Source organism: Marmota marmota, unplaced genomic scaffold (assembly GCF_001458135.2).
Source record: "Marmota marmota marmota unplaced genomic scaffold, marMar, whole genome shotgun sequence".
NCBI lineage: Eukaryota > Metazoa > Chordata > Mammalia > Rodentia > Sciuridae > Marmota > Marmota marmota.
The window spans coordinates 54,333,105-54,343,829 of NW_026000229.1; the positions used below are offsets into that span (position 1 = coordinate 54,333,105).

Consider the following 10,725-nt stretch of genomic DNA (forward strand, 5'->3'; position numbering starts at 1 on the left):
ATATATATATATATATATTCCATATTTAATAATTTTCTGTAATATAATGATAGTCTAATTTTTTTCAACAAACCCCCCCCCCTTTTTTTTTTGCTACTGAGGATTGAACTCAGGGGCACTCAAACACTGACCCACTGAGCCACATTCCCAGCCCTATTTTGTATTTTATTTAGAAACATGGTCTCACTGGTTTGCTTAGCGACTTGCTTTATCTGAGTCTGGCTTTGAATTCACGATCCTCCTATCTCAGCCTCCCAAGCCCCTGAGATTACAGGCATGCACCACCTTACCTAGAACAAAACCCTATCTTTATTTCTTGTTTCTTTTCCTTTTGCTGTGCTCAGAACTTCTCATACAGTGTTGAATTGAAGTGGAAATAGTGGGAGTCAGTTCATGTGTGTTGCTAAAAACAAAACAAGAACACAAAAAATAACCTACAACTGCATAATTTATAAAAAACAGAAATGTATTTCTCACAGTTCTGGAGATTGGGATGGCCAAGGTCATGTCTCTGCCATTTGATGAGGGCCCTTCTTGCTGTGTTCTTACCTGGAAGGACAAAAGGGGAAAAGGCTTTTCCCATCCACTCTTGTCTGTTTGGACAGACAAGAGTGGATGGGAAAGGCCAGAGGAGGAGATTCCTCCATCAAGGCTTTTTATTTGGGCACCTATTCACTTTCATGACTGTCACCTAAAGGCCATGTTCTTATACTGTCTCATGGGGGATTAACTTTCAACATGAATGTTGAATAGAACAAAAACTTCCACTGAACAGCAGCATGACTTCATGGAATGTTTCACACAGAGCAGAGTGTGCTGGGTAATAAGCAGATACATTTCTCCCTCTACGTTATGATGGTCAGAAATTACATCCGTCTACATTCTGTGTCCATTAATATAGATTTAAATTTTTATGCATTATAAAAATATGCAAAAAATTAGCAAAAATACAATAATACTGGGTGTCTTGGTTCATTAACAATAACAACAAAATAAACCAAAACAAAAACCCCTAAGGCTTGGATTTAATAAAGAAAAGTGCTAAAAGTTCACCATTTTTAGAGGCAGAAAGTTCAGAATCAAGTGGCCCTATGGATTGGGCCTCTGGTGAGGGACACCTTGACTGTGTCATATGACCCAGGTGCTATTATGGTAGGAGCACCTGCTATTATGTAAGAGGAAGACATCACATGGTGAGACAGGAGGCTAGTTAATGGGGAAGGACCAGTCATGCTCTTTTATAACAGCCAAATTTATGGGAATTAACTGGGGTTCCAGGAGAATTCTGTTAACTCCTTCTCAGAGCATGTCCCAATAACCTAATCACTTTTCCCTAGAACCCACTTCTTAAAGGTCCCTCTACCTCCAAACATTGCCACACTGAGCAAAAAGCTTCCAACACTACAGCTTTGGGGACACATTCAAACCAAAATCCAACCATACCAGCAGGTCTTCTATATATCTTTATATTCACAGGAATTCTTTTCTTCTTCATATGACTTTGAGTTGCTCCCCCACATACTTTCCTCTCTGCCTGAAAGACTTCCTTTGGCATTTCTCTCAGAGCATGTCACTAGGCACAAATTCCTTCATCTCTTGTTCATCTGGCAGATATAGAATTCTTGGTTTATAGTCTCTTTGTTTCATCATTTAAAAAATATATTAGTCTCCCCTTATCTGTAGGAGATAGATTCCAAGACTCCCAGCAAATGCCTGAAACCTCAGATAGTACTGAACTTTATATACACTATGTGTTTTTCTAACCATTCATACCTATGATAAACCTTCACCTTTTCACTGAAAGGAAGAATTTTGTGAGTGCTCTTTAACATATCCTAATTATCAGTATCAATACTCTTGCAATGTGGGAACATTATTAAGTAAAATATGGGTTACTTGGATATAAGCACCTCAATTCAGCAACATTCAATCTAACAAAGACAGCTAGTAAGTGCCTAATGAACAGGCAGCATATACAACATAGATGCACTGGACAGAGGGGTGATTTACATCCCAGGTCAGAAAAAGCAGTAGTGTGAATTTTCTTCACTCAAAGTGGCATGCAATCTGAAATGTATAAACTGTTTACTTTTAGAATTCTCCATTTAATATTCTTAGACCTCTGTTGACTGTAGGTAACCGAAGCCATCAAAGTAAAACCACAGGGTCAAAGGAGAACTATAACATCCCTGTCCCTCTGGATTCCATGATTTCTTTTATATATATAGTTGTCAATGGCCATTTATTTTATTTACTTATATGCATTGCTGAGACTTGAACCCAGTGCCACACACATGCTAGACAAGCACTCTACCACTGAGCCACCACCCTAGCCCTCTTAAAAAAAAANTATATATATATATATATATATATATATATATATATAGTAGATAGACACAATACCTTTTCTTTTCTTTCTTTTTCTTTTTTTTTAATGAAGAACTGAAGATTGAACCTAGTGCCTCACACATGCTAGGCGAGCACTCTACCAATGAGCCACAACCCCAGTGCTGGATTCCATGATTTCTAATGAAGATTTTGCTCTTAATCTCTTATACATGAAGATTAATCTCTCTTGCTTCTTCGAGATTTTCTCTTGTCTTTTGAAAATCTGATTGTAACACCTCTTGACATGATTATTATTGCATTTATCTTTTTTTTAGTTTATTGAATTTCTTGAATATTTTGGTTCATGGAGCTTTTTAATTTTTTTTAATGAAATTCAAACCATTATTTCTTCCAATTTTTTTCTGACCCTTTTTCTCTCTCCTGTCTTGAATTCCAATTTTGTATGTGTTGGGATGCTTTAGTACAAAATAAATTTGTGTTCAATACAAGCACACTTTTATTTTTTAAATATGTTTTTGATCCACTGCTGATTGAATCCACAGATAAAGAACCCACTGATAGAGAAGGCTTGTTGTATTTACTATCTGGCTCCTTACAGAAAAAGTTCTTTGTGAGGATGAAAGCAAGGGGTATGCAGACATACTCTTCCATGACCCAGGCAGAGCCAGCAACATGATCCTCATTAATGTCTATCACACTGGAAAGTAAACGTCATTGACATCTGAAGTACTGATGTACATCAAGTCCATCTTAAACTCTGACTGATTCTTAATATAACTTCTTTTTTAGTGAATAAAGGTGGAAGTTGCAGGAGAGCCAGTGGTAGGTATATTTTCCCTCTCCACTTACAGCCTGGCCCATTTTATTTCCAGGTAAACAAACCCTGCAAGGGCTTTGGAGTGAGATTAACCCAGTGATTCTGACCATCCGCGAGGCTTGGGAATTTCCACTTTAATTTATTCAGGAAATCTCTCAACAAAACAATTTATTTAACATATTCTTTCATAGAATAAGTCTTCCTTAAAGCAAAAGAGAAGTTGGCCTTTTCAGGGGAGGAGGAATGTGTTATATTCTAGAGAAGAACAACGAGGCTGAGAAACTTCAAATGATTTTCTGGGGTTCCCGCTCCCGGGGCGGGGGCGACAATCGCCAAGGTGGCGGCCACTGCATCTCGTCCCATCTCCGCAGTCCTAGGCATCATGGTGTCGAAGGGCCCCGAACCTGCAACCCGCCAGGGCCCGTTGGCTGCCGGTCGCCGGCGTGGAGCACGGTACTCCGCCACATTCTGTATGAGAACTGGTAGCTGGTGTGAGTGGCGGGGTCTTTCGACCTCCTGAAGATCCCCTTCGCAGAGAGTGATGGATTGAACTGAGACCAAAATATAAAAGAATTTTACATCGATGGACTACCATTTGGAAACTTGATGGACTGCGGGAAGTTTATCAAGGAGTAACTCCAAACGTATGGGGTGCTGGCTTATCCTGGGGACTCTACTTTTTCTTTTACAATGCTATTAAATCATATAAAACAGAAGGAAGAGCTGTAATGTGAGAGGCAACAGAATACTTCATCTCAGCTGCTGAAGCTGAAGCCATGACCTCTGCATTGCAAACCCATCATGGGTAACAAAAACTCGCCTTATATTACACTATGAAGGTGTTGTTAATTCCTCACAGCGACAATATAAAGGAACATTTCATGCACTTGTGAAAATACACAAGTAAGAAGGTGTGCGTAGATTATATAAGGGATTTATTTGGAATATCACATGGTGCCCTTCAGTTTATGGCATATGAATTGCTAAAGCTGAAGTACAATCAGCACAATAATCAATAGATGACCGCAAGCCCAATTGAGCACACTAGGATCCATATCTGTGGCAGCACTACCCAAAATATTTGATGTAGTAGCAACATACCCATATCAAGTTGTGAGAGCCCTTTTTCAGGATCAACACGTTTTGAAGTGGTGTAATGGATGTAATTGGCAAGTCATGGAGGAAAGATGGCAGAGGGGGATTTTACAAAGAAATTGCCCCCAGTTTCATTAAAGTCACTCCAGCCTGCTGTATTAACTTTGTGGTGTATGAAAATGTCTCATATTTTTTACTTGGCCTTAGAGACAAGAAAGTAAGCTAAAATAAATAAATAAATAAAAAGGGGGATAATTCTGGTATATTTGTCCAAGAGAGCAACAAGCTCCTTTATGTTTGAGACATAAAACTTAGAAGAGTGCTACACAGCAAAATGACTCATAAACATAATTTGTTTTTAATCTCTAGAAGTCCAAGAGCTGCTAACTCCTCACAGTGTTTTCTGCTTTTTGTGTTTTCCATATGTTTGAGACCTGGCTACCTCTGCCTGTCATGGCTGGCATCAACATGTTAAAACTGACACCAAGTGTAGAGTTTCAGACATTTCTCCAGTTCATTGTTCAAGTAGAAACTAATTTGCAACATTTGCTAAATGGATTAGAGAAATGTGCTGCTTTTTCTGAACTTGTTTGGATTGACTTTAAAATCCACCTTGTGCAATAGCAAGAAAACAGCTTTTAAAATAATGTTGTTTGTTAAGAGCAAATTAAACTTTAAGAATTTACTGAATAAGTTACTAGCCAAATCCAGATCATTTTGAATGGGGATATTTTACCAGGTTCTCATACCAGATATTTTAGTGAGAAAAGTCCCCCGCAATGCACTTTAGTTTTAATTCATTTGGAACACACTAACTGTAGAAATTTGAGGAATTGTGTAATTCTCTGAGAAATATCTAACATCCTTTATCACTTCATTGCTCAATTTCCCCCCCAGTGGCACTTCCATAATTTAAAATGTAATCTTGGACTTGGTTCTTGGTTTGGGGCATAAATACTTAATGTAGTTTAAACTTGTAAAATCTGAACTTCTAGGATATGGCTATGACAGTTATTATTTAATATCTATATTTATGAATCACTTATGAGAGATGCTCAGTAAACTGCCTATTACAGATGCTGGAGTGTTTGGGATATATTTGTTAACAAACTCAACAGAAAAGAGAAATTTTAACTTTCTATTTTAATTTATAGATTTATAGATCCAGTTCACAAATAAATGATTATTCTACATTAGTTGCTCAAATTCACATTGAAATACAAATTACGTTAATGGCTATTATTGATTTTACTTGTTAAAGTCATTATAAGTATCTGTAAGTAAAAAGGCCTGCCACAAAAGGTTGAAAGAATAATATAATATTTTATTTATCATAAACATCAATGTGTACTGTTGCACTACCATCTACTTGTTGTAAATAAAACATTATGGTTTAAAAAAAATAAATGATTTTCAGAAGACCACAAAGTCAAGAGGAAAGAAAGAAGATGAATGCTGACTTTCTTACTCTCAATTCAGGGGTTTTTTGTTTTTGTTTTTGTTTTTTTTTTTTTGGTTTGCTTGTTTGATGTTTTTCCTGTTGTTTCATGAGTCCCTAGAAAATTATCACAAACTGTGATTCAATTAAATGTGAGTTAACATGTTTTTACTACATTAAGAATTATCTGGTCATCATGTGTATTGAACAATTTACATCAAGAATAAACCTTCACGCCCCACGAGGTGGCACACAACTTTAATCCCAGAGGCTCCAGAGGCTGAGGCTGGAGGACATTGAACTTGTTTGCCTGGATTGATTTTGAAATTGACCTTTGTGCAATAGCACAGTTCAAAGCCAGCCTTAGCAAAAGCAAGGCACTAAGCAACTCAGTGAGACCCTGTCTCTAAGTAAAATACAAAATAGGGCTGGGGAGGGCGGGGGAGGAGGAGGAGGAGGAGGAGGAGGAGGTCCTCTTCAATACTAAATTCACATTTTCTGTTGAGGACATTAATGACAAAGTCTGCATTGCCCTCTACTGGATGACTTTTGTTTATGGCTCAATAGGTGTGGCCAAAATGGCTCAAATGAAATTTTGGATATTTGTTCTTAATTTCAACGAAGGATGGATGGAAACTAGGACATCTTCTCTGTCTTGATATTCACCCAGATCTATTCATCTTGTTGAGTAAAATGTTTCTATTCCAAGAGATGCCATGATTTTCTACTTTTGAAAAATATAATTTGGAAAAGGAAATTCCATTGTCTTAAAAAAAAAGAAGAATGTAGTGTGAGACCTATGACATTAAAACATACCAAATAGTTTTGCCTTTACAAAATGTCAGAGTTTATTGAATAACCATGAATTCACAAGCTGCATTCTTTTCATTGGTTGTAATTCATTAAGTACTCAAGGGTCACCTGGTAGTCACCTTTTAATCTTTTTCTTGGTAGAGGAGAAAAAAGTATGGCCTGATGTCCCAAAGAATATTGCCTGACACCTTGGCTCCTGACACTATCAGTGGATTGTCGTACAATTCTGTACAAAGGGCATATGAAATAATAACAGAAAAGGAACCACTTGAGAAATATCCAATTGCTGACTTAGTCATAAAAGTATTTAAAACCTTGATAAAATTACTTAGGTGAGTTTTCCTTTCTCATGTAAATGGCCACTTACAGAGTAGAGAATTGGGGCTTGGGTTGTTTGTGGTCAAAATTTGTAAAGTAATGAATCCTTCAGATGAAAGGCTAGACAACAAGAACAAATATTATTTCCCTTATCTGTTTCCTCAATTCACAATGGAAGTGGTAGGAAAGTCTCAAGATGAAGGCTGTCTATCTGGTTTTAAAACTATCATCTGAGACATTAGCATCAATTTCAGTCACATAGAGGCATACTACTCTTCTGCTTCCTAACATGACTATTTTCATGAAATGTGTACACAAATATTTGTGATTTTTGGATTCATGTTTTCTTCTCTTTTTGGAATTTCTTGAAATTTTCTGGGCAAAGAACAAAGAAGATTGCTCAGTGCTCTTGCAGCATATTATTAAGCTTAACTTTGTATTGACTAGGTCATTTTACAACTCTGTAGAGGTAGAGTTGTACTTATAGTTTCTTATCTGATATACATACCAATAATTTCTATTTGGTGGAAGAGATAATGTAATGTAGTAGGTTAGAGTTTTAACCCTATTCAACATTAATCACTTTTGAATAAACCCAGAAATTTTATGCTAACACCTTCAAAAATAGTTTATTTTAAGTTCTTTCAACAGTTTTTGAAACAAGCTAGATATCCATTGGTGGAAGAAGAAAAAAGTCTCCCTCCATGAAAGTCAATGTGAAAACTATGGAGAGAATAAACAGACAATCTACAAATCAGGAAAAAAAATATTTGCAAACTGTATATTCTCCAAATTAAAAATCAAATGTAATACTAAATAAAAATGCACATCCCAATTAGAAAATAGGCCATCACTGTGGACAGGCTTCTCATAGAAAAAAAGAAATAAGCACCTGGAAAGATATTGAACATCATCAGCTATCAGGGAAATTAAATTAGAACCTCAAGAGATGTCACTCTCAGGATGGTGAAAATGAAAAATGACACCACCAAGTGCTGGGGAGGAACACAGAGAAACTCAGTAGTCACTGGAAGTTTCTTTTACAACTGAACATGAAAACACCAAGTGACCCAGAATTGCACTCTCTCGGTCATTTATCCCAGAGAAGTGAACTTGTGTCCAACCAAGTTGTATGTCAATGTTCATAACAGTTTCATGTACAAATGAAGCAGCTCAGTACACGGGTGTGTGGCTGATTGGGATACAACTCAGCACTAAAAAGAAAAAAAACTATTGATACATGCAGCAACCTTGATGGGTCTCCAGGGAATTATGCTGTGTGTGGAAAAGAGCCAATCCTGCAAGGTTGCCTACTGTCTACCTATTTAACATTTCAATGTTAACATTAGACATGCCAATATTTAACATATTTTTACATCTTGAAGTTTTTTATCCCTTTTATTTAATATTCTATATTTTCAATTACTTAATGTATTTAACATAAAGTTTCAGAAATGGAGACCAGTCAGTGGTTTCCATAGTTTGGAACTAGAGTGGGAGGGTGGGACAAGGGAGGAAAGAGATGAGTATATAAAGGAAATAGGGGGATCCTTCTAACAGGAAAGGAACTATTGTGTACCTTGACAGGGAGGAGGATATGCAAACCTACAGATACAATGGGATTGCAAAGAATGAGACATACACACACAGAGAAAGAATACAAGTGAAACTGAAGAAATCTGAATATGATCTATGCTTCAATTGAAGCATAGTCTGGTTGTGACTTCATATGACAGTTTTGCAATATAGAACCATTGGGGGAAACAAAGTAATAGATTTGCAGATCTCTTTTATTTGTAGATCTCAATGTAAATTTTTAGACATCTCAATTAAATTTTCAACTAAAATGATAACACATGTTCTCTGTAGGAAATATCTAAAAGATAAAGAAGAATATGAAGAAAACTAAAATGATTACCACTGCCATCACTTAGAAATAAGAAACTGCTAGACTTTGAGGTATAGCCAAATAAGACTTTGTATTGAAAAATATTGATATTGGACTGTTTAAATTCTTTTTCCCTGATTGCAGAAAGAGTCAACTGTGCTCCCCTTCTGCAAGGGTCTCCTTTACTCTAGTCCCCAGATACACACATATAGTGATTCCGATATGAGTTGTCCCTGAAAACCTCCTGAGTTAATTCAGGGATGTTATGATTAGATTATGAGAACCGTAACTCAATCAGTGGTTTGATCCATTTATATTAATAATTTGAGTGGATTACTGGATGGTAACTGTAAGGAAGGAAGGGTATGGCTGGATGAAGTGGGTCACAGGGCAGTTCTTTGGGAATCATGTAATTTGTCCCTGGCTCATCCTACCCTCTCTATGCTTCCTGGCTGCCAATCTGTGAGCAGCTTTCCTCCAACACAACTTTCTGCCATGATGCTCTGTCTCACTTGGGCCCACAGTAATGATGTCAGTCAATCATGAATAGAACCTCTGAAAACATGAGTTTTCAGAATAAACTTTTCTTCCTCTAAAATGACTTTGAGAAAAAGCTGCCTATTCTATTTTGGTCCACTGATTAAAGAGCCTAAGGAAGAAAGAGGGTATGTTTAGTATTTTTCAAAGGCATTTTTCTAGTTATTATGCTTATACTATTATTGTATAATCATCACCTTATTATTATTATTATTATTATTATTATTATTATTATTTCACGCCATAGAAAAATACTACACAAATGAACTTTCAAATATACTTTAACTTATATGTGCCTCTTCTACACTGCTTTGGTTGGAAAAGTTGAACAAATCAATCACATTACTTTTCCTTTCAGCTGCATCCCACTCAATCTTTGTTGTCATTCGTGACATACTGAAGGCAAGGAATGTTTACCTTACAAGCTCTCAAAATAACCCTAACCAGCAGCAGACATGATGCCAGGTACACACTGGGATTCGATGATGCATAAAACAAAACTGATGCTATCTGAAGCTTCTCTTCAGCTGTCTCACTTCCCTTCTTTCAAGGCTCAGCTTTGAAAGAAACACATGCCTTTCCCATGAAGGGCTTCCACATCATCCTCTCAATGTATCATGCCACATGACAAATACATTTTGCTGCATTCTGAAATTCTGTATTACCACTAAGTGTGGTGTACTCAATAAATCATAAACTCATTTTCATCACTGGTTATGCAAGACCTCTCTCTTGCTCATTATATTCTATTTCCATAGGGAATCCATATTAGCCTTCCATCCTAAGCAACTTTCATCATACCTTTATAATTCTTCTTGTGGGTATCTGTTTCACACTTTCATGCAAAATGAGCAGAGGGTTCCATGAACATATATTCCAGTGTGAATGTGAATAGTTCATGCTAGAGTTTATGTGTTTGCATTTATTCCACTGTTTCTACCTGTTGTTTCTCATAGTGTACTCTACCACATCTCACCTTCCCCCTTTCACAAAGATAGCACTGAGTTGACCACCACTGTGCCCAACAACTATTCTAGTGTTATTCTATGTATATTACTTTGGCTCAAGCTCAAATTTGAACTGCTGGTTAAAAAAAAAAAAAAAAAGGACTAAGTATTTCTTCCATTACTCCTGGCCTATGCTTGTTTTCTGCTGCAAGGATCTAAAGATTAAAAGTAAAATTGATTCTAATAGTAGTAAGGAGTGGCCAATGGAGACTTCTTGAGCTGAATCTAATCCTGATCTCAGCCTTTACTACCTTTATGACCTTGGAAAGTTACAAACTAGTTCCTTTGTGCATCTTGTCTATAAAGGTAAATAATACCATCTACCTTAGTGGCTGTTATGAGGAATAAATGAGTTAACTAATACTGAGCACCCCACTATAGCAAATGGCATATTACAGGTGTTTAATGAATCATGGCTGCTCTGAGTTCTGTTTACTTCTTCAAATCAGTCATTTGTACCTGT

The 10,725-nt window shown here is 36.7% G+C and overlaps 1 pseudogene; it reads left to right on the forward strand.

Moving 5' to 3' along the window:
• The first annotated feature begins 3,409 nt into the window (after nucleotides 1-3,409).
• On the forward strand, nucleotides 3,410-4,487 carry LOC107137752 (annotated as a pseudogene).
• Nucleotides 4,488-10,725: the final 6,238 nt, after the last annotated feature.